The following is a 26,285-nucleotide window of genomic DNA, read 5'->3' on the forward strand; positions in this document are numbered from 1 at the left end:
ACACAGAGTGGTTAGGTAAAATTTTAATAGATCACCTAGCTAATAATTCACAAAGCCAGGGTTTGAAGTCAGGCAATCTGGCTCTAACTTCTAATCACTCTGTCATAGAAACTCATCGCACCAGTACCATTTGACTCGATTAAATTAATTTACTTATGTGTCTGTCTTCCTTTACTGAAATATTAACTCACCAAGGATAGGATGGTGTTTTATTTATTTTTTCCTCACTACCACCCTGCCCTCCCCCAATGCTTAGCATAGAACTTGGCAAATAGGAGTTATTTAATAGATGATGAATGAAAGGAATGAGTGAGGAGTGAAGGAAAAGGAATCTTTTGCAAACATTCTGTCTTTACAGTTGAGAAGACTGCAACTCTGAGAAGCTAAATAACTTTCACTGGCATAGCCTATGCTATAATGTCAATCCAGGTCTGCTTGACTGCAAAGACTATGTCCCCCACCCCCCATGATATCAGGTTACTTCCAAGAGGAATACAAAACTTATTAACACAGTACTGTTGTCCCCAAACAAAAACATGGAAAGCCACCTGGTTCATTTTATGGAACTAGCATAACTCAGATAATTCAAAGGAGATTGAGTGCTGTTTGAAGTCAAGACCCAAAGCAGAAACTACTCAGGAATAACAAATTTGTGCTGGAGGGGTGGGAATGGAGGTATGGGACAGGGAGAAAGTTCTGAGCATTCAGGGTACTATCCAAAGAGTTAGAATTTAAGAACCACCATTCTGGAACCGTAGGACAGGCATCTGACCCAAACCTGCCTCTTTTTGAAGCCACAATTTGAATAAACAGAGGGTAGCCATGATTTAAGGAATGTGCCTTCCAAGGAGTGGGGAGGGATTTGACCAAAGTCAGTCCTACAGGATAGCTCTCTGCAGCTCCTGTTCTATAAGGGGTTATTAAAATATTACTAGAAGATATTGGAAATAACATGCCAGTTAATTCAGCTTTTCCATAGTCAACTCCTAAAATGATTAGGGAAAGAGGACTTTGTCTTTTCCCATGGAAGTCTCTTTCCATCAAGTAAAAACTGTTTTAAAGCATGCCCACCAATGCTGGCCACTCCAAAAAATAAGCAGGTGGGGCGTGTGGGTGGCTCAGTTGGTTAAGAGGCCGACTCTTGATTTCCGCTCAGGTCATGATCTCAGGGTTGTGAGATTGAGCCCGTATCATGCTCCATGCTCAGCTTGGAATGTGCTTGAGATTCTCTCCCTCTCCCTCTGGCCCCGCTCCGCCCCCTGTCAAATAAAATAAATAAATAAATAAATATTTTTTAAAAATGAGCAGGCTGTAACTACAGCCATTGACATCAGCATCAATCCAGCCAATGGCCAACTGTCATCAGCAGGTGCCACCAACCAATTCCAAAACTGAATAATGCATGGCATAATACTTACCTAAATTTTAAGCAGTTAAGATTCCTGGTTTCAAAAAATACACATGCCAGCAATCAGTATAATAAATCCCTTCTTTAAGCATAAAGAATGAGATGTGGGGGCGCCTGGGTGGCTCAGTCGTTAATGTCTGCCTTCGGCTCAGGTCATGATCCCAGGGTACTGGGATCGAGTCCCACATTGGGCTCCATGCTCAGCGGGAAGCCTGCTTCTCCCTGTCTCGCTCCCCCTGCTTGTGTTCCCTCTCTTTCTGTGTCTCTCTCTGTCAAATAAATAAATAAAATCTTAAAAAAAAAAGAATGAGGTGTGAATTTTCTTATTAATAGAAGATCAATTTTGTCTTTGGTCCAACAAATAAGTGTTGAGCAAATGTGTTAAGAACATCGTTAGGACTGTCCAAATGTCTGATATTCCTCCTCTGCACCCACACCCTCTGTCAGTGCCTCATCCTAAAGAGCAGGAGCTGATTCTCTCCCCTCACCAGGAACGATGATCCCCCCAGACCAGGCCAGTGTGTTCTCCTCCTGGTGCCCCTCACTCCTCTCCTTCTCTTTCTTCTCTTTATCTCAGTCCAGGCTCTAATTGCCCAATTACTAGGTCATTTACTTCTAAGACATTTTAACAGGTTGTTCCGTGGCATGGAGATAGCTTTTTTTTGAGCAAAACTTCCTAGCCTTTCCACAGTATGATGCTCATACACATTAGGCATTTTCCCCTAATATTCTTGCTGTTCCTTTTAACTGGGAAAGTTTCTACCCTGAACCTCAAAGACAGAAAATCTGGGCTCATTGCTGCATCTGTGCCTTCAAGCTCTGTCTCCCCAATTCCCACCACTTCCCCATCTTCCCCATTCCTACCATCCCCTAGCACCACAACCTCAATTCTCTTTTCTTATTCCTCTTCAAATCCTACCCACTTTTTAGGACCCTCCCTTTCGATAGTTTTCCTTGACTATACTGCCAATGTTAATCCTTCCTTCCTGACGTAACCTTGTACATGCTATGTGCCAGGCACTGGGCTAAACACTTCATACCCATTGGCATAATCTTGCTAACAATCGGGGAGGAGAGGAGACATTACTATTCCCATTTCAGAGATAAAGAGAAGTTCGTGAGGCTAAGCAGCTTGCTCAAGATCAGTTAACTACGAAGTGGTGGAGCTGGTATGAAGGCCCAAGTCTTGGAATTACTGTCGTTCTATGAAACTAACACTTCTTCTCTTAGGGCAGGTCTGTTCAACTTGGGCATGTCCCATGCAGACTCCAAGGGCTGGAAGGGAGGGCTGTCAGTGGCTGCCTCCTGCTTACATGCTCCTTTCACACCTTGAGGCCATCTTGGCTTGGGATAGTCTCCTCTGTGCCAGGAGCACCACCTGGAGCCTAGCTCCTGGCTCTTCTTTCTCTCCCCTCTAGGGAAAGGCATCCATTACACAATTCCTTCTCACAGCTCAGCAGTCTGCCCTGGGGTGTATATGCATCCTCTTCTTAACCCCGGTCCCTCTCTCCCTACTCTCTTCCAGCCCTTGGCTGGTTACATCTTGCTCTTTCTTCACCACTTCATTACTCCCCTTCCTTTCTGCTTTTTATTGCTCCTGAGTTTGCCCTCTCCCCCCACCCCCTTATATTAACTCTTCTCTTCCTGGTTCTGTCCCCGCTTTTACCTCTCTCTCTTTCACCTGTTTCATTCCATGGAGGAGCTAAGACAATACCTGGATGGTGGCCGAGTAAGAGAGTTGTGCTCCAGACACTAATTAGGGTGGTACGAGTCCATCTGCCTGGATTTGACTCCTACCTCCACCACTCTCTTACCTCAGACAGATGGCTGAATCTCTCCTCCTCAATTTTTTTCATCTATAAAATGGGCATGATAGAAGTTACTGAGGCTGAAATGTGGTAACACCTTCGATGTTTGGCGATTATTGCCATTATTATTTGAGTGTAAATTTGAATTTGAATGTTCTTCAATGGGGCACATTGTTTCTACCTTTTACCTTCCCTGTTTCCACCATTTCACTTAGGTTACCCATTTTGCTTACCTGCTTGGCTCCTAGGTATTTGAGTTTGTGATCCATACAGACCAAAGCTTGGAAGCTACTCAGAATGTCTCCATTTATTTCTTTATTTGAAAATTTCCATTTATTTCTCTATTCTCCAACAAAGAAGCCAATTTTCTATCAAGCATCAAGAGTGACACATTTAATTACACTTAATCCCTAGAATTGCACTAAGAGTTTTCTGTTTTCATTTTTTCATGTAATAAGGGTTAAATTAATGTCATCTGATGTCATTAGTGGCACTCCTCTCTGAGTTTCCCCAGAAGTGACGACTCCGGACACAGAAGCATTGGTGGGCGATGTGGGGGTTTACTGAGGAGAGGGTTGACATCACCTTCCCCTCAGCAACAACTCCGACTTCCCCTCTGGTATCTGCAACTGCAGAGGTGATGCCAGGAGTTCTTTTTCTCCTCCCTGCCCCTCATCGCCCGCCCAGGGAGTACCCAGCTCTCCTGGCTCCTGTCTTCATCCTTCCATACCCAACTTCCCACCTCAAGTTTTGGGCATTTTCTTAGAGTATAACCCCCTGGCCCCGAGCAGCTTAGTACAGTTTATCTTTTTTTTTTAAAGGTTTTATTTATTTATTTGACAGAGACATAGAGAGGGAACACAAGCAGGGGGAGTGGGAGAGGGAGAAGCAGGGGGAATGGGAGAGGGAGAAGCAGGCTCCCAGCCGAGCAGGGAGCCCGATGCAGGGCTCGACCCCAGGACCCTGGGATCATGACCTGAGCCGAAGGCAGATGCCCAATGACTGAGCCACCCAGCTGCCCCTACAGTTTATCTTTAAATGAACATTCTGGCAAATGCATTTTTCCCCCATGTTATTACTTAGATTTTTATAGACTAGCTTAGGATACTAATCAACATTTATCTACCTTTTCATAGGTGAACAGTTTCTGAATTCCAAAACAACTGACTTATAAACTTGTAACTGATATAACTATAATCACATGGAGCTCAGTGAAGGCTGAAAATCGTCAGGAATGGTTTCACAGAAAGTGGGTCTTGAGTAAGATTTTGAGGGATGTGCAAGAAGAGTTCAGAAAGGGAGATGTTCCAGATGAGGGAGTGAAGAAACAGAAGCAGAACTGATAAGGGACAGTGAAGAGAAATACAGAGGAGCAAACATGTTGAGAGCGTTTTACCTAATAAATAGTTTCAATAAATTGACCCCAGTTGAATGATTTGTTTCTCCTCCTTTCAGCTTTCTTTAATTTTTAAGTCAGGGATGACAGTGCTGGGCACATATGTTGCTATTTACCCACCCCACCCAGGGCAGAACTTACTAGTCATCATGACACTTTTTTGGGGGGTGGAGTCCAGATATAGCCTAAAAATCCTTCATAATGAAACATCCCAAGCACTTCTACAAGTTGATTAGAGTTGGCATGCAATATGAAATTCATGTTGCTGTTCATGGCCTGCATTTAGTCAACCCGATGATTTTTATCTCTACATGGAAATGTATCATGACTAACTTATTGAAAAATCTAAATATCCGCTTATAACAACTTTAATATAATTGTTCAGATACATTAGGATACTATTTGGCTGAGATATAAATTTCATAGTGATACACCAAATCCCTTTTAACTGGTACATGAATCTATTTGCTTTTAGAAGGGAACATTCAGTCCAGTTACTGATGTTAATGGTTACTGTTCCTCAGATTTCAGTTTTACATTGATCCATTTCCCAGAACTTGGTATTGATTTTTCTTAAGGCTAATTTTTATAATACCAAGTAGAATAGCTATATTAATAAGTTTTACTCCTCTCTTATCAAACAGATCATTTATGCCTGGACAACCTAGGTCTACACATCATGTTTTGCACAAAGGCAGTAGGATTTTAAGTGACTGGGCTTCTGTGGATTCCCTTCATTGCCTCCCTTCTCTCTCTCCTCACATTTAATTCTTACCTTTCAAGAACTGGCTCAAGCGTTATCTTCCCTGGGAGAACTTTCCTCAATCTCCACATCCACCATCAGAATTAGTGTCTCTCTTCTCTGTTCTCTAGCTCTTGGTATTTGCAACATTAACAGAATGGCTAGTTAGCGGGGTACATTCCTGCCTCCTCCAGCTGGGCTAGGAGCTTTTTGAGGACAATCATGTGCCTCACCTTCCCATCACCCAACCCAGTGTAGGGACCAGATGCATCCTTTATATTTGGTGACAGTAATGAATCATTTATTTATTTATTTATTTTTAAAGATTTTTGTTTATTTCAGAGAGAGAGAGCACAAGCAGGGGGAGCAGGAGAGGGAGAAGCAGACTCCCCGCCGAGCAGGGAGCCCGATGTGGGGCTCGATCCCAGGACACAGAGATCATGACCTGAGCTGAAGGCAGACGCTCAACCCATTGAGCCACCCAGGCGCCCCAGTAACGAATCATTTAAAAACACTAGGCTAGTAAGGGCACCTGGGTGGCTCAGTTGTTAAGCGTATGACTCTTGATCTCAGCTCAGGTCTTGGTCTCAGGGTTGTGGACTCGGGCCCTGCACTGGGTTCCACACTGGGTATGGAGCCTACTTAAAAAAAAAATACTAGGCTAGTAGAATTTTCATTTTGTTTGAATGTATCAATGTTTATGCCGTTTTACCTGAGCAGGCCAAATTGATGTAAAATTAGGTGACAAATCCATATATGTGGGCTTCAGGAGTCATTCCTTTTGGAAGACTGAATAGTTTTTGCACGGACTAAATTGCTGGCATTCTGTTTTTTACAATAAAAGTGCCATGGGGTGAAAACATTGGTGTTGGTGTCTGTCTCAAGCTGAGCCTACCTTTGTTTGAGTGAAGGGAAGGTATTTGGATCATATGACTGGAAACATGCATGTCATGAGACAAATATGCAGACATTTCTATCAGGGCAACAGATGATATCCTCTTCCTGAGTACAATGGGAAAAGCAGGGAGTGTGAGGAGGCCTGCATTATGACCTGGATGAGGGAGTAACATTCAGAATGTTCAAAGTTCCTTTCCTCTTGAGCATCACCCTTTGCCTCAGTTTTCCATATGGGAAATGGGTGGAAGTCAGTGGAATTATTGCATAATAAAAATAGCTAGTGTTTATTTCCTGTGAGTCAAGGACTGTGCTGAATCCATGAGCTCATGTAATCCTAACAACAGCCCTATACAGTGGTAACATTAGGATTCCCTCTTCACGGGAGAGAAAATAGCACCTTGGTGGTGAAGTGAGTCGCTCAAGGTTAGCTGCAAAAACATGGGAAAGTCTGTGGCTTGAATCCAGGACTTTCTAACTATAAAGCCTTTCTTTTTTACTTCCATGCTAAGCTGCCTCTGTGGGAAATCTGGAGAGTTTCATAAAAGAGTTCTACGTAGAATGGGAATCCTTATTAGAGTGTTCAGTGGGAAATTAAGATAGTATTCTGTATTTTCTTGAGAGAGCTCCTATCTGTTATGAAACTGTACAGTGCTTGATTTGATCAATCACGTGATCTTTTGAATCTGGTGAAGCCGATATTCCTGCCAGGTGATTTCTGAGATTTTGGTCTGTTGCAGTAGGAGTTCAGAGGACAAAGGTCTTTGCTAGGACTGGCGGGGGGACAGTGCGAATTGTTTGATTGTGGCCCTGCCTCTCCTCAACTGGGCCTTGTTGTCTTCTTTCCTACCAGTAGGTGGAAATAGAACTGAATCTTCTAGCCCTTGCTCTTCCAGCTGAGTCCTGGCAGGATTCCTTTAATTTCTGCCTCAAAAGAACATCAGCAAAAAAAAAAAAAAAAAAAAAATGCCCTCAGGACAGGTTTGGAGTGTGCAGTTAGGGGACTGTTATTCTGCATATTCTGCAAAAAGACTGGAGGATTTCCAGGGTGATGGTCAAATAATGGGTTTAGCCTCTTACAAGGCCAGGGTGCTGGAGGTGGCTGCTGGCAGTCTTGGGCATCCTGTGAGCCTTGCTGGACACCCACCTCGAGTGGGTTTTTTTCCCCCTTTCCTGACCACATGTCCTTTTCCGAGATTTTTATTCCCAGTCTTAAACCTCTGTACTTGCTTTCAATTTGTACATCATTTTATTTCAGAAACACATTTCTGAAATAACTTATCAAATTGAAGTGCATAAAAGGATGAATAAAAGGGGAAAGTCTCCCACTCATGGTCCCCCTCACCTCCTCAGGGTATTCACTAACAGTTTGTGGCTTCGCTATCCAGACGTTTTTCTATACGTCTACCATTATAGATCTCCATTTAAATAAAATTAGAATCATGTCATAAGCATTATTCTGCATCTTGCTTTTGCCGCTCATCAGTGGTTTAGAGCTGCTCATGTATGTGATTGTCTCTAGAACAGTGGTTCTCAACTGGGGCAGTTTTGCCTCCCCCCACTGCCCCACACACATACACACCACATACTACAAAGAATGATCCGGCCCCCAATGTCAATAGTGATGAGGTTGAGAAGCCCTTCTCTAGAGAGCCTCATTCTTTGTAACGGGTGCATAGTATTCTACAGTGTGGATTTTCCATCCTGTATTAATCCATCTTCCTAAAAGCAGACCTGTAAGGCTGTTTCCAACACTTTCCCATTAAAAGCAATATTGCTTTGTGCACTGTGAGATTTTATTTCTACAAGACAAAGACATAAAAGTAAAATGTCTTGAGTATGGGAACTTTATTTTTTTTCTTAGAAAATTTTTTTAGATTTTATTTTATTGTGGGAACTTTATTTTAAAAGTAAAAGAACTAAAAGCAAAACATTGTTTCTTAAGTTCCTAGCCAGCTCATTTGGTGGCAAAACCTGACTTGAACTAGCATGAGGTTAGATACCGTATTTATTCCATTTAACGTGAATATTTAGACATTTATTTTGTGATTAGGGAATGCTGCCTCTGTCTCTGATGGGAATGTTACATAATATATAGCATAAGTACCTCACTGATTTTTTAAAATCTTAAAAATAATTGAATTCCAGAGTTTTCTAAACTTTTAGTATTGTAGTGATGTGCTGCATTTAGTCCCTATAATCCTCATGTGTTAGAATGAGTAGATAGGGATGATTTTGATGATTTTGTATTCAACATCTAAAACCCCCTTTTAAAGGTAATTTGGTCCTATCGAGAAATGCTGCGCATATTCAGGTCCTAACTACTGCCAGTGCCTTGTGGTTTTCCACCCAAATTAGCCCATCAGAAAACAACAAGCATGACCTTGAGAAGCACTTTTTGCCTTGATATTTATGAGTATCATTTAAAATATTAAGCAATAACTACAACTATTGCTTACTGTACTTCATGCTTAAAAAACATTACCAAGTCTGACTTTTACAGTGGTGTCCCAAAGAGGTGTGTTTTTAGCTTCCTTTATACTTGAGGGAATGGGCTCCAGCAGTTGATGACTTGGGCAAAATAACATATCTGGCAAGAAGCAGAACCCAGGCCTGCAGTAGTGTGGGGTGCATCCCTCCCCAGTGTTAGTCCAATTCACTTTCCCCCGTGTGGACAGTTTTAATATTTCTACATTGGTGGCCATTAGAATTTTCTGAGAAAGAAAATTAGTCTCAAGATGCTTTTTGTCTCAAGGGGTTGCACTTGGACTCGAGGGCAAATAGGTGAATGTCACTCGAGTCAAGTGGATATTTTCATCCCAATGTTAAGAGAAAGTCGTTGGAGCAAATCTGAGGTCACATGCTCTCCCACCAAAGGACTCCAGCACCAAGTGTTGTTTGAAATGAGAAAATGTTAATTTCTTCCTTGGAGCCTGGATTTGATATGATATTAGGGGAAAGCTTTCAGTTATATTTATTTCTCTCGGTTTAATCCCAAGAAGATGTCACTTTCCATTATGAAAATTGCAGGTGTAAAATATATTATCTTTTGTTTTCTATAGCAGAGCCAATCTAAGAACCCTCAGGAGAAATTCCTGCCCCAAGCCAATTGGAATTTCTGATTCCTAAATTTTTTGCGTGTGACCAGTTTCAGCTGAGGTCACATCCAAGAAGGATGCTGCTAGATTTTTTTTTTTTTTTTAACTGTGCTGACATAATCCACTTTGCTGCCTTCTGGCTGTAGGAGTTTCTCCAAATATCAGTGGGCAAGGAAACTTCCCATTCCTCAGCAGATCCCCATTCCTCAATGTACCCTTCCCATGCTGTCCTCTGCAGTTCAAACTACTGACTTGTTTTCAAGTTTCAAGTTTATAATTGATTTTATATCAGTGAAAGGGAATATCACAGTATGAACTGTATGCAGACCAGTTAAGTACTCCTGTTAATCCTTTTCCTGCCCAGCTTTTATTATTGCTTTTAGATGTCTTTCAACTTTTTACACATGGTCCTTCACCCTGGGTGGGTTCTCTCTGGTTCTTTGATCTTTGAGAAAGACAAAGATAGACTCTCCTCAGTTCCCTGTGCAGTGCCCGTCCTCACAGCACCCCAGAACCTTTCATAGAGGTTTCTATAGATTCTGCACCAACACCCTCACAGCCCTAGGCTCCTTTCTGCCTCAGGGCCTTTGCACATGCTGCTTTCACTGCCTAGGACGCACAATCTACTTACTACCTCTTTGTTCCTGGTGGTTAACTTCAGTTCGTGTCCTCAGAAAAGGCTTTCTAAAATCATACCCTTTCCCCTTGCCAGGACCAGCCTTTAGCTTATCTCATAAGTTTGTCTCTACCATAAGACTGGACATTGTGTTAGGCCAGAAACTAGGTAAAATACTCTAATGTAATAAATATTCATGCCCTGAGTGGACAAGCAAGACCTGTACTTCTCTCTGTTTCCAGCGAAGTAGCTCCTCTGCTTTTAGACTTTATTTTCTAGACCAGTGTTTTCTCTAAAATATGCCTCTTTCTTCAAGTCTCTCACCTGCCCTTTCTGCTGCCCCGGCCTGCCAGCCTTTGCACCGTCCCTCTCCAGGACATCCTGGTTCCCATTCTGGACCTAGTCAGCATGTTCGAAAAACTGGCTTATTTAGGCATTTTTCTATTATGTCATTCTTCCCCAATATCAACAATGTTGTTTTAGATATAGTTCGTTTACTTGTGCTCACTTATTACTGTTATTTCAAGCATATAGGAAAGCACAGAGAAGCTTATGACAAATAGTCATGTATCCACTGCCCAGAGTTGCAAATCCTATTTGCCTCAGATTTTTTTAAAGAAATGAAATGTTAAAGAGACCTACTCCCTATTCTCTCCTCCTTCTTCAGAGATAACCACTATGGGGACAGTTGTCAGACTAGTTATTGGAAAATCTGTAAGTGAGGGAGGTGGAGCAAGATGGTGGAGGTAGGAGACCTGGATTTCGTCTGGTCTCAGGAATTCAGCTGAATAGGGATCAAACCATTCTGAACACCTACGAACTCAACAGGAGATCAAAGAAGAGAGTAGCAACAACTCTGAACAGAGAAGCGACCACTTACTGGAAGGTAGGACGTGCGGAGAAGTGAATCCGAGGCGATATTCGGGAGGAGAGATGGCGGGGGAGGGGGCCTCCGCCACTTCTGGCAAGTGATAGAGCCGCGGAGCATAAAATGGGAACTTTTAGAAGTCGGCTCCACTGAGGGACGTCGCTCCAGTAGCTAAGCGGGGGGTGGAACCCTCGCGGGACAGTGTGGTCTCAGAACCCTCGGGGTCACAGAAAGACCGGGGGTGCCTGAGTGCAGCAGAGCTCCCAGGTATCGGAGCGGGGAAGCCGGCTGCAGAGACGGAGCCGAGGCACGGGCTCTCAGCTTGGGGTTGCCATAAACTGTGATCCGCAGCCCAGTTGGGCCACTGCTCCTCCAGCAGGGACCCAACAAGCGGCAGATCCGGGGAGACTCCCCTTCCTCCCCGGGAGGAGCGGCACGGGAGCGCACCGCAGGGATCTGCTGGGTTTGGAGACTCCACACGGGGTCGGGTGCCAGAGATAGAAACACTCGGTCACAGGCCGGGTGAGCACAGAGTGTGGCTGGAGACTGGGAGATGGGAGCAATTGACTGCTTTTCTCTGGGGGCGCACTGAGGAATGGGGCTCGGAGTTCTCGGCTCCTCCGGGCAGAGATTGGGAGGCCACCATTTTCACGGTCATCCTCCAAAGCTGTACCGAGAGCTTGCAGGGAACAAAAGCTCCTGAGAGCAACCCCGAGCAGCTTGCTTAGCCTCGATCGGCAAGGGTGGGGCAATTCTGCCTCGGGCAAAGACATTTGGGAACCATGGCAACAGGCCCCTCCCCCAGAAGATCAGCACCAACAGCCAGCCAAGACCAAGTTTACCGATCAAGGAGAACGGGAGAACTCCAGCGCTAGGGGAATACTGCACATAGAATTCATGGCTTTTTTACCATGATTCATTAGTTTTTCAAAGTTAATTTTTTAACTGTTTTTTTTTGAATTTTTCTTTTTCCCTTTTTGAACCAACATCTTATCAATCCCTTTTTTAAAAAAAATTTATTTTTCATTTTTAGAGTCATATTTTATCCCTTCATAGTAGTTACCCTTATTTTTGGCATATATATATATAAGTTGTTCACTCTTTAAAATTTTGAGATACAGTTTCTTCTAACAGATCAAAATATACCCTAAATCTCTAGTGTATGGCTTTGTTCTAGTCTCCTGCCTGATCACATTCTCTCCCTTTTTTTTAAATCTTCTTCTTTCTTTTTTCAAACAACTTATCAATTCCTTTTATAAAATCTTTTATAATTTTCATCTTTACAGTCATCTTCCATCCCTTCATTGTATCAACCCTTATTTTGTACATATATAAGTCTTTCTTTCTTTACAATTTTAGGAGGCACTATCTTCTAACAGACCAAAATACACCCAAAATCTAGTCTGTGGCACTGATCTATGCACTAGCCTGATCATATTTGATCATATTCTGTTTTTTTTGTTTTGTTTTGTTCTGTTTTTGTTTGTTTGTTTTCTTTTTCTTTTTTTTTTCCTCTCTTTTTTTTTTTTCTTTCTTTCCCTTTCTTTTCCCCTGGTTTCAGGTCTTTTCTGATTTGTTTAGAGTATATTTTCTGGGGATGTTGTTAACCTGTTAGCATTTTGTTCTCTCATTCATCTATTCTCCTCTGGACAAAATGACAAGATGAAAGAAATCACCTCAGCAAAAGGAACAAGAGGTAGTACTGTCTGCCAGGCACCAACTCAATACGGACATTAGAACGATGTCAGACCTAGAGTTCAGAATCATGATTTTAAAGATACTAGCTGGGCTTGAAAAAAGCATAGAAGTTATTAGAGACACCCTTCCTGGAGAAATAAAAGAACTAAAATCTAACCAAATCGAAATCAAAAAGGCTATTAATGAGGTGCAATCAAAAATGGGGGCACTAACTGCTAGGATAAATGAGGCAGAAGAGAGAATCAGCGATCTAGAAGACCAAATGATGGAAAATAAAGAAGCTGAGAAAAAAGGAGATAAACAACTACAGGATCACGAGGGCAGAATTTGAGAGATAAATGATACCATAAGATGAAACAACATTAGAATAATTGGGATCCCAGAAGAAGAAGAAAGAGAGAGGGGGGCAGAAGGTATATTGGAGCAAATTATAGCAGAGAACTTCCCTAATGTGGGGAAGGAAATAGGCATCAAAATCCAGGAGGCACAGAGAATCCCTCTCAAAATCAATAAAAATAGGTCAACACCCCGATATCTAATAGTAAAACTTACGAGTCTCAGAGACAAAGAGAAAATCTTGAAAGCAGCTCAGGAGAAGGGATATGTAACCTATAAAGGTAGAAACATTAGATTGGCAACAGACCTATCCACAGAGACCTGGCAGGCCAGAAAGGACTGGCATGATATCTTCAGAGCACTAAATGAGAAAAATATGCAGCTAAGAATACTATATCCAGCTAGGCTCTCACTGAAAATTGAAGGAGAGATAAAAAGCTTCCAGGACAAACAAAAACTAAAGGAATTTGCAAACATGAAACGAGCCCTCCAAGAAATATTGAAAGGGGTCCTCTAAGCAAAGAGAGAGCCTAAAAGCAACATAGACCAGAAAGGAACACAGACAATATACAGTAACAGTCACCTTACAGGCAATACAATGGCACTAAATTCATATCTTTCAATAGTTACCCTGAATGTAATGGGCTAAATGCCCCAATCAAAGACAAGGCTATCAGATTGGATTAAAAAACAAGACCCATCGATATACTGTCTGCAAGAGACTCATTTTAGACCCAAAGACACCCCCACATTGAAAGTGAAGGGGTGGAAAACCATTTACCATGCTAATGGACACCAAAAGAAAGCTGGGGTGGCAATCGTTATATCAGACAAATTAGATTTTAAACCAAAGACTGTAATAAGAGATGAGGAAGGACACTCTATCCTACTTAAAGGGTCTATCCAACAAGAAGATCTAACAATTGTAAATATCTATGCCCCTAACATGGGAGCAGCCAGTTATATAAGGCAATTAATAATAAAAGCAAAGAAACACATTGACAACAATACAATAATAGTGGGGAACTTAACACCCCTCTGACTGAAATGGACAGATCATCTAAGCAAAAGATCAACAAGGAAATAAAGACTTTAAATGACACACTGGACCAAATGGACTTCACAGACATATTCAGAACATTCCATCCCAAAGCAACGGAATACACATTCTTCTCTAGTGCCCATGGAACATTCTCCAGAATAGATCACATCCTAGGTCACAAATCAGATCTCAACCGGTACCAAAAGATTGGGATTATTCCCTGCATATTTTCAGACCACAATGCTTTGAAACTAGAACTCAATCACAAGAGGAAAGTCGGAAAGAACTCAAATACATGAAGGCTAAAGAGCATCCTACTAAAGAATGAATGGGTCAACTAGGAAATTAAAGAAGAATTTAAAAAAATCATGGAAACCAATGAAAATGAAAACACAGCTGTTCAAAATCTTTGGGATACAGCAAAGGCAGTCCTGAGAGGAAAGTATATAGCAATACAAGCCTTTCTCAAGAAACAAGAAAGGTCTCAAATACACAACCTAACCCTACACCTAAAGGAGCTAGAGAAAAAACAGCAAATAAAGCCTAAATCCAGCAGGAGAAGAGAAATAATAAAGATCAGAGCAGAAATCAATGAAATAGAAACCAAAAGAACAGTAGAACAGATCCACGAAACTAGGAGCTGGTTCTTTGAAAGAATTAACAAGATTGATAAACCCCTGGCCAGACTTATCAAAAAGAAAAGAGAAATGACCCAAATCAACAAACTCATGAATGAAAGAGGAGAGATCACAACCAATGCCAAAGAAATACAAGCAATTTTAAGAACATATTATGAGCAACTCTATGCCAGCAAATTAGATAACCTGGAAGAAATGGGTGCATTCCGGGAGATGTATCAACTACCAAAACTGAACCAGGAAGAAATAGAAAACCTGAACAGACCTATAACCACTAGGGAAATTGAAGCAGTCATCAAAAATCTCCCAACAAACAAAAGCCCAGGGCCAGATGGCTTCCCAGGGGAATTCTACCAAACATTTAAAGAAGAATTAATATGTATTCTCCTGAAACTGTTCCAAAAAGAAATGGAAGGAAAACTTCCAAACTCATTTTATGAGGCCAGCATTACCTTGATCCCAAAACCAGACAAAGACCACATCAAAAAGGAGAATTACAGACCAATATCCTTGATGAACATGGATGCAAAAATTCTCACCAAAATACTCGCCAATAGGATCCAACAGTCCATTAAAAGGATTATTCACCACGACCAAGTGGGATTTATCCCTGGGCTGCAAGGTTGGTTCAACATCCGCAAATCAATCAACGTGATACAATACATTAACAAAAGAAAGAACAAGAATCATATGATCCTCTCAATAGATGCAGAAAAAGCATTTGACAAAGTACAGCATCCTTTCTTGATCAAAACTCTTCAGAGTATAGGGATAGAGGGTACATACCTCAATATCCTAAAAGCCATCTATGAAAAACCTACAGCAAATATCATTCTCAATGGGGAAAAGCTGAGAGCTTTCTCCCTAAGGTCAGGAACGCGGCAGGGATGTCCACTATCACCACTGCTATTCAACATAGTATTAGAAGTCCTAGCCACAGCAATCAGACAACAAAAAGAAATCAAAGACATCCAAATCGGCAAAGAGGAAGTCAAACTCTCACTCTTTGCAGATGATATGATACTTTATGTGGAAAACCCAAAAGACTCCACCCCAAAACTGCTAGAACTCATACAGGAATTCAGTAAAGTGGCAGGATATAAAATCAATGCACAGAAATCAGTGGCATTCCTATACACCAACAACAAGACAGAAGAGAGACAAATTAAGGAGTCGATCCCATTTACAATTGCACCCCAAACCATAAGATACCTAGGAATAAATCTAACCAAAGAGGCAAAGGATCTATACTCAGAAAACTATAAAATACTCATGAAAGAAATTGAGGAAGACACAAAGAAATGGAAAAACGTTCCATGCTCATGGATTGGAAGAACAAACATTGTGAAGATGTCAATGCTACCCAGAGCAATCTACACATTCAGTGCAATCCCCATCAAAATAGCATCCATTTTTTTCGAAGAAATGGAACAAATAATCCTAAAATTTGTATGGAACCAGAAAAGACCCCGAATAGCCAGAGGAATGTTGAAAAAGCAAAGCAAAGCTGGCGGCATCACAATTCTGGACTTCCAGCTCTATTACAAAGCTGTCATCATCAAGACAGTATGGTACTGGCACAAAAACAGACACATAGATCAATGGAACAGAATCGAGAGCCCAGAAATGGACCCTCAACTCTATGGTCAACTCATCTTTGACAAAGCAGGAAAGAATGTCCAGTGGAAAAAAGACAGTCTCTTCAACAAATGGTGTTGGGAAAATTGGACAGCCACATGCAGAAGAATGAAACTGGACCATTTCCTTACACCACACACAAAAATAGACTCCAAATGGTTGAAAGACCTAAACGTGAGACAGGAGTCCATCAACATCCTAAAGGAGAACACAGGCAGCAACCTCTTTGACCTCAGCCGCAGCAACTTCTTCCTAGAAACATGGCCAAAGACAAGGGAAGCAAGGGCAAAAATGAACTCTTGGGATTTCATGAAGATAAAAAGCTTTTGCACAGCAAAAGAAACAGTCCACAAAACCAAAAGACAACTGACAGAATGGGAGAAAATATTTGCAAATGACATATCAGATAAAGGGCTAGTATCCAAAATCTATAAAGAACTTAATCAAACTCAACACCCAAAGAACAAATGATCCAATCAAGAAATGGGCAGACGACATGAACAGACATTTTTCCAAAGAAGACATCCAAATGGCCAACAGACACATGAAAAAGTGCTCAACATCGCTTGGCATCAGGGAAATCCAAATCAAAACCTCAATGAGATACCACCTCACACCATTCAGAATGGCTAAAATTAACAAGTCAGGAAACGACAGATGTTGGTGGGGATGCGGAGAAAGGGGAACCCTCCTACACTGTTGGTGGGAATGCAAGCTGGTGCAACCCCTCTGGAAAACAGTATGGAGGTTCCTCAAACAGTTGAAAATAGAGCTACCATACGATCCAGCAATTGCACTACTGGGTATTTACCACGAAGAAACAAATGTAGGGATCCGAAGGGGTACGTGCACCCCAATGTTTATAGCAGCAATATCCACAATAGCCAAACCATGGAAGGAGCCAAGATTGTCCATCGACAGATGAATGGATAAAGAAGATGTGGTATATATACACAATGGAATATTATGCAGCCATCAAAAGGAGTGAGATCTTGCCATTTGCAACGATGTGGATGGAACTGGAGGGTGTTATGCTGAGTGAAATAAGTCAATCAGAGAAAGACATGTATCATATGACTTCACTGATAGGAGGAATTCTTAATCTCAGGAAACAAACTGAGGGTTGCTGGAGTGGTGGGGGTGTGGGAGGGATGGGGTGGCTGGGTGATAGACATTGGGGAGGGTACGTGCTATGGTGAGCGCTGTGAATTGTGCAAGGCTGTTGAATCACAGATCTGTACCTCTGAAACAAATAATGCAGTATATGTTAAGAAAAAAAAAAAGATAGCAGGAGGGGAAGAATGAAGGGGAGTAAATCAGAGGGGGAGACGAACCATGAGAGACGGTGGACTCTGAAAAACAAACTGAGGGTTCTAGAGGGGAGGGGGGTGGGGGGATGGGTTAGCCTGGTGATGGGTATTAAAGAGGGCACGTTCTTCATGGAGCACTGGGTGTTATGCACAAACAATGAATCATGGAACACTACATCAAAAACTAATGATGTAATGTATGGTGATTAACATAACAATAAAAAATTTTTAAAAAGCGAAAAAAAAATCTGTAAGTGAAAGAAAATAGAAAATTTGACATTTTGGCTAGCCTGATGGATAGCAATTTTATCTCACTCTTGTTTTCATTTATATTTTCCTGATTACTAGTAAGGTTGAACATTTTTCAGTTTATTGGCTACTTAGGCTGCTTCTGGAAATTACCTATTAATATCTTTTGCCATTTATATGTTTGGTTATTTGTATTTTTCTAATTGGTTTGTAAAGTTCTCTGTATAGTTGGATTATTCCCCTGCTTTACATATGTTGCAAATACCTTCTTCTACTCCACAACTTTTATCTCTTTTGTCTCTGTTCAAATGATCATATGTTGTATAGAAATTTTAGATTTGAATGCAGTCTAACATTTTCCTTTTTAATTTCTGTTTTTTGTATTTTTATTATATTCCCTGCCCCATGATTATAAAGATATTCTCAAAATGTTAAATATTTTGCTTTTCACATTTGAATTTTCATTCATCTGGAATTTATTTTTGTAATTAGGTAGAAATCTAATTGATTTTTACCAAGCTGCCACGTACAGTTGGGTGTATTTTTTCCTTTGCCATCTTTATACTTTTTGTTTGTTTTTCTTGTCTTATCACACTGCCTAGTACTTTCAGTGCAGTATTAAATTGGTGTGTCCTCACCCCTATGCTAAATCTCATTTAATTTGATTACACTAATAGCCAATAATGCAGGTATTATCTCAACTTTATAGATGAAGTAAATGAAACTTGGAGAGGATAAATAATCTTCCCAGAGTCACACAGTAGTTTAAAGTAAGGAACAGAGTCAGTATTCAAATTGAATTCTTAGTGACTACAAAGTTGAACTGCTTATACTGCCTCTTGTCACAAATGACTTGGGGAAAAGATATTCCTTCTACCTTGCCTGCTCTTGCCCAGATTCTCTATGTATAATGAGGAAAGGAGATTTTGTTGAAGTCATGCCAGAAAAGCACTTCCAATGTGTCTGAACAAAACCAATAGACTTTGTTTAATTTAGACCTGCCAAAAGCAGATTAAAGAACCTTATAAGTATGGAACAGGTCTTATTCCAGATGGTATAAGCATTCACTCAGGTAAAACAAAACAAAACAAAACAAAAAAAAGTCACATCTTGGTGGAACTTCAGAAAGAAGTATATCTTCATAGTAAGTTAACATTCTCAGGAATATTAACAAGTAACTGGAATTTCCTTCCTTCCTTTCTCCTTTTCTTCCTCCCTTCCTCCATTCCTTCCTTCCCTCCCAGCCTCTATGCATAAAAGATTTGAGGCAGCTTGCACATATCTACCCAAAACAAAATAAAATAATAAGATGAGAAAAACAGGAAAAAAAGGAAAAATAAATATGGTGAAATTAATGCTTGCCTTAGCGTCATTTGCAAGAATTTGGCCACAACATAGCCCTAAGCATCCTAGCAACTAAAGCAAAGAAAATCTGTCCAGCTACACAATTCATAGTGACCATGGGATCAAAATAGAACCGTTGCTACGGGGATACATAGCATTTCCTAATTCTACCATGGCCCTCATACAGGGACCCTCTGTGATGATGTGGGCAGTGTTCACCAACATCTTCTCAGTGATGGGGAAGTACACCTCACCTGTACCCGTTCTCCTACTCAACGCCAAGCTCTTGCAGGCACCATATCTATTTAATTCTTCCTTTTATACCAGAGCCCAGCACAGAGCCTGATACCATAGCAGGTGCTCAGGATATATTTTTTGAATGAATGAATATTATTTGTAACATCCACCAATAAAAGCCAATGGCTGGATACAAGATCAATGTGCAGAAATCAATTCTATTTCTTTAGCAATGAACAATTCCAAAATGAAATTAAGAAAACCACTCCATTTATAATATCATCAAAAAGAATGAAATACTTAGGAATAAATTTAACAGAAGAGGTACAAGACTTGTACACTGAAAACTACAGAACAGCGTTGAAAAGTCAATGGCAAAACGTTGGAGCAAATTTATTAAAAGCAATTTTATGTGAAGTAAAAATATTGATATTTTTAGGTATGTGGCTTTCCAATGATTTGATTTGATCAAAGACTATAATTTAAATTTTTTATGGGAATAGATAGGCCAAACATACTTCTGGCAATTCTGTATGATCATTACTTTTTACGTCCAAGCTCCTGGTAAGAAGGAACAGGAGAGAATTGGGATTTTCATTCTTGGTCAAGAATCTGAAGGGTAAATAATACATGTTGCCCATAAAGGGTATTGCTAGAAACTTAGATGAATCTATAATATACCATAATTGCTTTGTGAGTTGGGAAAGGGTATATTAGGTAAAATAAAATCAGGATGTATGGGGGAAATGAGAAACTGCCTCAAATGTTTAGCAGCGTCTAATTCATACTAAGGATCCTTGTATTAATTACTGAGTTCAGCCATTAATCTGTATTCTGATACCTGCCTTAAATGTGTCTGCTGTCATTAGCTGATTTTTACTGAGCCCACAATGTGGGCCTACTACTTTTGCAAACAACTTCACTGATGTTCTTGCATGTAATGCCCTCAGCTCTATAAAAGGGGCGCTACTATTACTATGTCCTTTTACAGAAGAGGAAACTGGGGCTTAGAGAAGTTAAGCCACTTGCCCAGGGTCACACAGGAGACGTGGCAGTGCCAGAAGCCACACCCACACCCTGGCCCAGGAACCACACAGCCTGTGCACCCAACCACCTCGCCGTGTTGCCCCCACTTATTTCTAGCCCAGTAAGAGCAAACCCGTGTTTCCTGTGATTGGCCAGAAGTGATTTTCCCTGTTAGATATGGCGTGTTGGATGTACTCTTGGGGCCTTGTTTTGGTTTTGTCCTCAGGACACCATGGTTAAAGAATCGCCCAGATTTTAAGACCATCTTTCCAGAGTCTCCTAGAATTTTAGGATAAGCAGCTACAGTTTGTATGGCATTTGCCAAGTGCTGGACTCAGAAACGTTACTGCTCCAGCAGGGGCCTTGACGTGGGCACGATTCCCAGGCTTAGTTCCTGCCTCACAAGGATTCTCATTCTGTCAAGGGAACAGAGTTTGTAGTGAAGACCTTGGGCTCTTAAGTTAACCGATACAGTTCAAATCCTGGTTTAATCATGGAAACTTCCCCACGGTGGTGTTGGAAGGAATAACTAGGCCTGTCATTTAGGGCACTTTGCACACTGTGGGGGCACTTAGACAGCTTCTCAGAATGGTAGTGGCTAAAACACACCACCTTTTACAAAACTGGACATCGGTGTGGGGAGTGCATCTTGACAACAGGCAGACGCGACCGAAGATGGTCCAGAGCCGACAGCCGCTTTGTGCTGCAGACTGAGAAGGCCGCTTGGACACTCGCCAGCCCGGACTTTGAAAATTTAAACATTTTCAAAATTATTTTTAACCAAACTTAAAGAACAGGGATTCCCACAGTGTGAAGGAGGCTGCCGCAGCTTTGCCATTTCCCATGGGGAAAGGGACCAAGGGAAGCTTCCTTTTGTTGGTGGAAGAAAGGAGGGAGAGGGCCACAGTGCAGGGTGGGGACAAGCACAGGACTGGGAGCTCCATGCCCGGGTCCTCAGCCAGCTACCCCTTGAGCTCCTGGCGCTCTTTCCGCCTCCATAAAACCAGGGAGCTGGACTACAGACCCTCCTGATGCTGACATTCTGTGAAACCATAAACGCCTCCGTTGAGCTGCAGTTTAATGTGGGCCCCCAGCTTTTATGGAGGGGGCGTCTGAGCCCTTGCAAAGATGTCTCTGTATCTTTTACGCAAGTCCCAGGGAAGGCATTGTCCTTCCTATTACCCAGTGCCCTATATCCCAGCTTATAAACTGCTCTTGAAATTTGGAGCCAGGAAAAAGTTTGTTTCTCAGCTTGTACCCTTAAGTTTTTTTTTGGATTGGATGACATCTGTGCTACCCCCTCAGTGTGTTTCTCTTGTGACTCCCTTTGCCAAGAAGCTTAAGAGCTACATACAGTGGTTAACAATAGTTAACCTCAGACACCTCGGGGCTCTAAATCCTCAGAGCTGGATACTGTTGTTGTTTGACTTTATGTACTATAATATAGAAACCACACCAAATCCTTCTGCAGCATTCAACAGGGCATCAGTCGCTGACGCAGAATGACATAGTGACTAGATGCGGACATACACGAATGCTGTTCCTATCAGTGGCCTCTATTGTCCTGCTCTTTCCCCACACCCAGCGAGCATGAAACAGTAGCAGCACCTGGTACTCGGTAAGGGCCCACTCTGGACCTGGCACGAAGTGCTTTATATGTGTTTTCTCATTCAACAACTTTGTGTTTGCGGCTATTATTATTTTCTTTATTTAAGGGTGAAGAAAGACACTAGAAAGTTAAGTAGCTGGACAAGGTCTCAAGTGAGTGAGAGACCACCCCTTTCCTTCACTGGTGGTGGACAGGCAGGCCAAGGGGGTCCCATTAGACCCAAAGAAGTCCTTTGGCCCTGGGAGTCCTAGTGGCAGAGAGGCTTTGGCCCATCTAGTATTAGCTTGTTTATGTGGACAATTAGTAAGCCAAGCACAAGCAAACAAAAACCAGGAGTAAACACAAGGACGGGAAGGGGAGAATGGATGACCACAGAAGATGGGAGAAACCTCTGGGTTCTGACTCTCCTGAGATCTATTCTGAACTCCCACTGAGCCTATTTGTTTGGGGAACCCTGTGGAGTCTCAGAAATGTCAACTCATTTTTTTGGAATGTGTACGGAGTCAGGCTGTGGTTGGGGGATGGTTCCTGGGACTGCCTGCGTTGCCCCAGACTTGGATCTACTCTGAGTCCAGCTTGGCTGCAGGTCACAAACCCTGCCCACCCCTAACAGGGTTGTAGAAACATTTCCCAGTTTTGCCTGGCTTCCAGGGCTGGCACTAATGGAGGAAACTGTCAGCCTATTCGGTCACCAGCCCTAAGCCGATCCTGCATGGTGGCATCTTTAGCGCCTGTCCTCACTCCTCTTCCCACTGAATACAGGACTGGCCATGAGTAGGGACAGAATGGGAAGTTGTCACCAGGCCTCGTAGATAGACTAGGTTTAAGTACAGCCTTCTTTGGCCATTGGACTCAGCTGGGAATGTGTCCACAGTCTGTATGCAGACATATAAGTGTGACCAAATAATAAGACAACTTTTAACATTTCACATTCAAAAGTATCTTGCATTCAGTCAACAAATATTCATTGAGTATCCCCTGTGCCGAGCATGATTCCACATGCTAGGGGCACAGCAGCAAGCAAGCTAATCTGGGCCTGCTGATAGGGAGCTTGCCACAAATGATTCTGCAGGCTTTTGTCTCCGGTGTGGTCAGGTGCTGTGCTTGAGAAGCCTTGTCTTTTGGAATCCCTTTGGTTGGCTCTGCCTTTAATCTGGAGATGGTATCATTGCTCGAAACATTTTTGGAACTGCCCTTTAGGAATCGCCTTCAGAGCTAGTCTGGGCCACAAAGGAAAATCCATCTCACTATTTTATAGCCACACCTAGCTTGTGACCAAAAATGGTATTGCCCTGCTTGATGACCCACTTTATTTCCCAGACTTGGCTCTGATTGACTTGCCTGTAAGCCAAAATTACATCCACCCTCTGAGGATGGATATTTACCACCACTGAGCATATTAGCCGTCATTTGGATAATTTTGAAATAATTTCTCGCTTGCCCCAACTCCCATCACCCTTGGCTCTATAGCCACCACTTAGCCCAGGCTCCCTTATGGTGGAATAACCTCCTTCTGCCTCCACTTTCCCTACCAGGTAGGGAGCCCTTGGAAAACAGGACCATATAGTTATACCCTCTGCAGTGCCCAACATGGAACAGATATTCAAAAATGTGTATTTACTAAAATGGAATGTACAGCCTCTGAAGGAAGTTTCCAAAGAGGTGTTCCAGAATTGCTCTGAGTGACAAGAGTGTCACTGGAAGAACGGGTAGTGTTAGCATCATATATGGAGCTCTGGAATCTGTTGGGCCTGGCTCCAGTCCCTATTTGCCCCCTTAACTAGCTGTGTGGCTGACTGCATAAGGCATTCATTCCCTCTGAGCCTTCATTTCTGCATCTGTGGAATAGGAATGATAATACTGCCTCTTAGGGGCTTTTATAGGGCAAGTGAGAATATTCATGTAATGCCCTTAGCACAGGGCCTATTGCATAGTACACTCACTCAGTAAATGGGAGTGATATTATTATTGTTATTATTACTATGGTGGTGGTGGTGATGGTGATGGCTAGTGAAGCTGGCAGGAGCAATAGACTGGTGGTTAAGGAGCATACCAGACAACTCTGGTACCATTGCTTACCAGCTCACCACCACCTCACTCCTCTGTGCTTCGGGGGTCTCTTCATCTATAGAACAGGAACCATAGTAGTATCTACGTTGCAGGGTTGTTGTGAGGGCTCTGTGAGGTGTGCCAGTAAAGTGTTAGCACAGTGCCTACCACATGATAAATACTTTGTAAAGTTTCACATTGTGGTCAGTAACACATCCAAAGACAAATGATCTGCCTCTGGCGTCCCCACCAGTCTCAAGCCAGCCAGTGAGCAGTTATGAAACCTTAGCTGGTCTCTTCCCCCAAGCAAGGGCTTTCCCTTTTCCCCTCTCTTAATCCCCTTCTCATCCAGCAGCAATGTGGCCTGTCACATCTTCCTGTCCCACCTGATTCAGGGACCGTAAGATCCTGAAGTAATCACTTGTGGTTGCCCGTTGGGAACCCCTGGGCTTTCTTGTTCATCAAAAGTTATAGGAAGACAAATGGACTTCTGGCTTAAAACAACACTGCTTTTCCTGGGAGTTACCTTTACTTTGAAGGCATCTGCACCTTTGGGAGGCTCTCATATCCTGCAGCATGGCAGGCTCCCACATCCCTGGATTGGTGCCTTCCACCATTACCCCCTTGATACAAGATTTTTTGCACGCAGATTCACCTTGGGTTGTTTGCTACCTTTTATTCTCTTGAATAAAACTGTGAGTAATTAAAAAATTCTGAATTTCTATTTGGAAAACATCCTACTCTTGATGAGACCAGAACAATCCAAATAACTCTACGTTTACACCAGAGGCCAGATTAACAAAACCCAAAGATGAATATTTTTTTTTCTCTCCATCTAGAAAAGTTGTATTTCACAGCGGTTCTTACAATACCCTGACTCTGGATCAGGGCCCTCCCCTGATTCTGGATATTACATCATTTTATTTCAGCTAATGTAAACACTCATCACCCTGTGTGTTGCAGGATTTTTCAGTACGGTTTGAGATTGGCCTTCATTCGGTGGGTCTGGGTTGTTGCAGTGATTAATGGTTTCAGAAGGAAGTGCAGCAGGAAGAGGCTTTGCAGGAATGGAAGAGGTGAGGCAGCTCCATGTGAGATCCTGCAAAGGGATTAAGATTTGGCACCGACTTGGTTTCTGTGCAGCCTCTTAGGCAGAGAGCCTGGGGAGAGGGAAGCAGGCTGTCAGCTGGGGCTTTGCACGCTCTCAGCCTGCCTTGAGGGTTGGTTGGCTCTTCCCTCTCTCTGCAGTACCTAATTTTACCTTATTAAAGGATGGATGTGGATGCTGGAGGCTTAAGGAAGACCAGGTAAGGGCTCCCATTGTCCACAAATCCCCCATTGTCCTTAATGCATGGGATCCTGGGGACCGTTCCTTCACTCACACCGCTGTGCAGTGTTGGCCAAAACACAATTCCTGTGAGACATTTCACAGAGAAGATCAGGGAAGTTTCTTTCCTAGTTAAGAAAATTTCTAAAATGTTTTAGCCCCAAGTACTTAACTGTAGAGATACAATTTTTTTCTTTGAAATCAGAGCTTTAAGATTACTTATTTGCATTTTAATCTACTAGATTTTGAAAAGAATCCTGATGGTTTATTAGATGTTTGTTTTCCTTCCTTTTATAATGACCTGTGATGTATTATATATCAATATCTAGTTTAATGAAAACGAATGATTCGTTATTCTTTGAATAAGTTGATCTTTTTGCAGATTTGATTTGTTTTTCTCTTTTTTAATCTTTTGACTGTGCATATGGTAATGGTAAGGAATATCCTTAAGTATAGCTAATTTTTAAGAGGAAAAAGTATATACTTAGGAGTTCAATTCCATCATATTTGATAGGATCCCTGTTTGAAATGAGCTACGTGTTTTTTGATGCTTCATACAGAGTTTATTAAAATAATATTTTTCTCAGTGTAAATGTCCATAGCTGGTGGGAAAGGTGATGCAGCTTGTCTGTGTTAAGCTATTTATTTACAAACATTAAAAGCAAGTTAGACCTTTGATAAGATTAGCTCAAGAAGAGATAGTTGGAAGAGTAGTTTTCTGCTCACCACCAACTTAATTCCAAATTCTGTTCCTTTTCTTAAAAAAAAAAAAATCTGGAGTTAAAAATAACCCAGAATAAAACTTGAAAACTGTTTTGTTTCTCTGTATTTGGCTAACTTCATTGCAAAGTGCTGTGTTTAAGGAATTCAAACTATGAGGACTACTCTTGAAATGGTTCACGCAATTCTATCTATGAGTTTCTATAACCTTTTTCAAGAGCATATGCTGTTT

At 41.9% G+C, this 26,285-nt stretch overlaps 1 protein-coding gene across 3 annotated transcripts in view; it reads left to right on the top strand.

The window, feature by feature from the left end:
• Window positions 1-26,285, top strand: part of PLCE1 (phospholipase C epsilon 1) — a 338,579-nt gene that overhangs the window by 78,361 nt on the left and 233,933 nt on the right. The window lies entirely within an intron of this gene.

This window comes from Zalophus californianus, chromosome 15 (genome assembly GCF_009762305.2).
Source record: "Zalophus californianus isolate mZalCal1 chromosome 15, mZalCal1.pri.v2, whole genome shotgun sequence".
NCBI lineage: Eukaryota > Metazoa > Chordata > Mammalia > Carnivora > Otariidae > Zalophus > Zalophus californianus.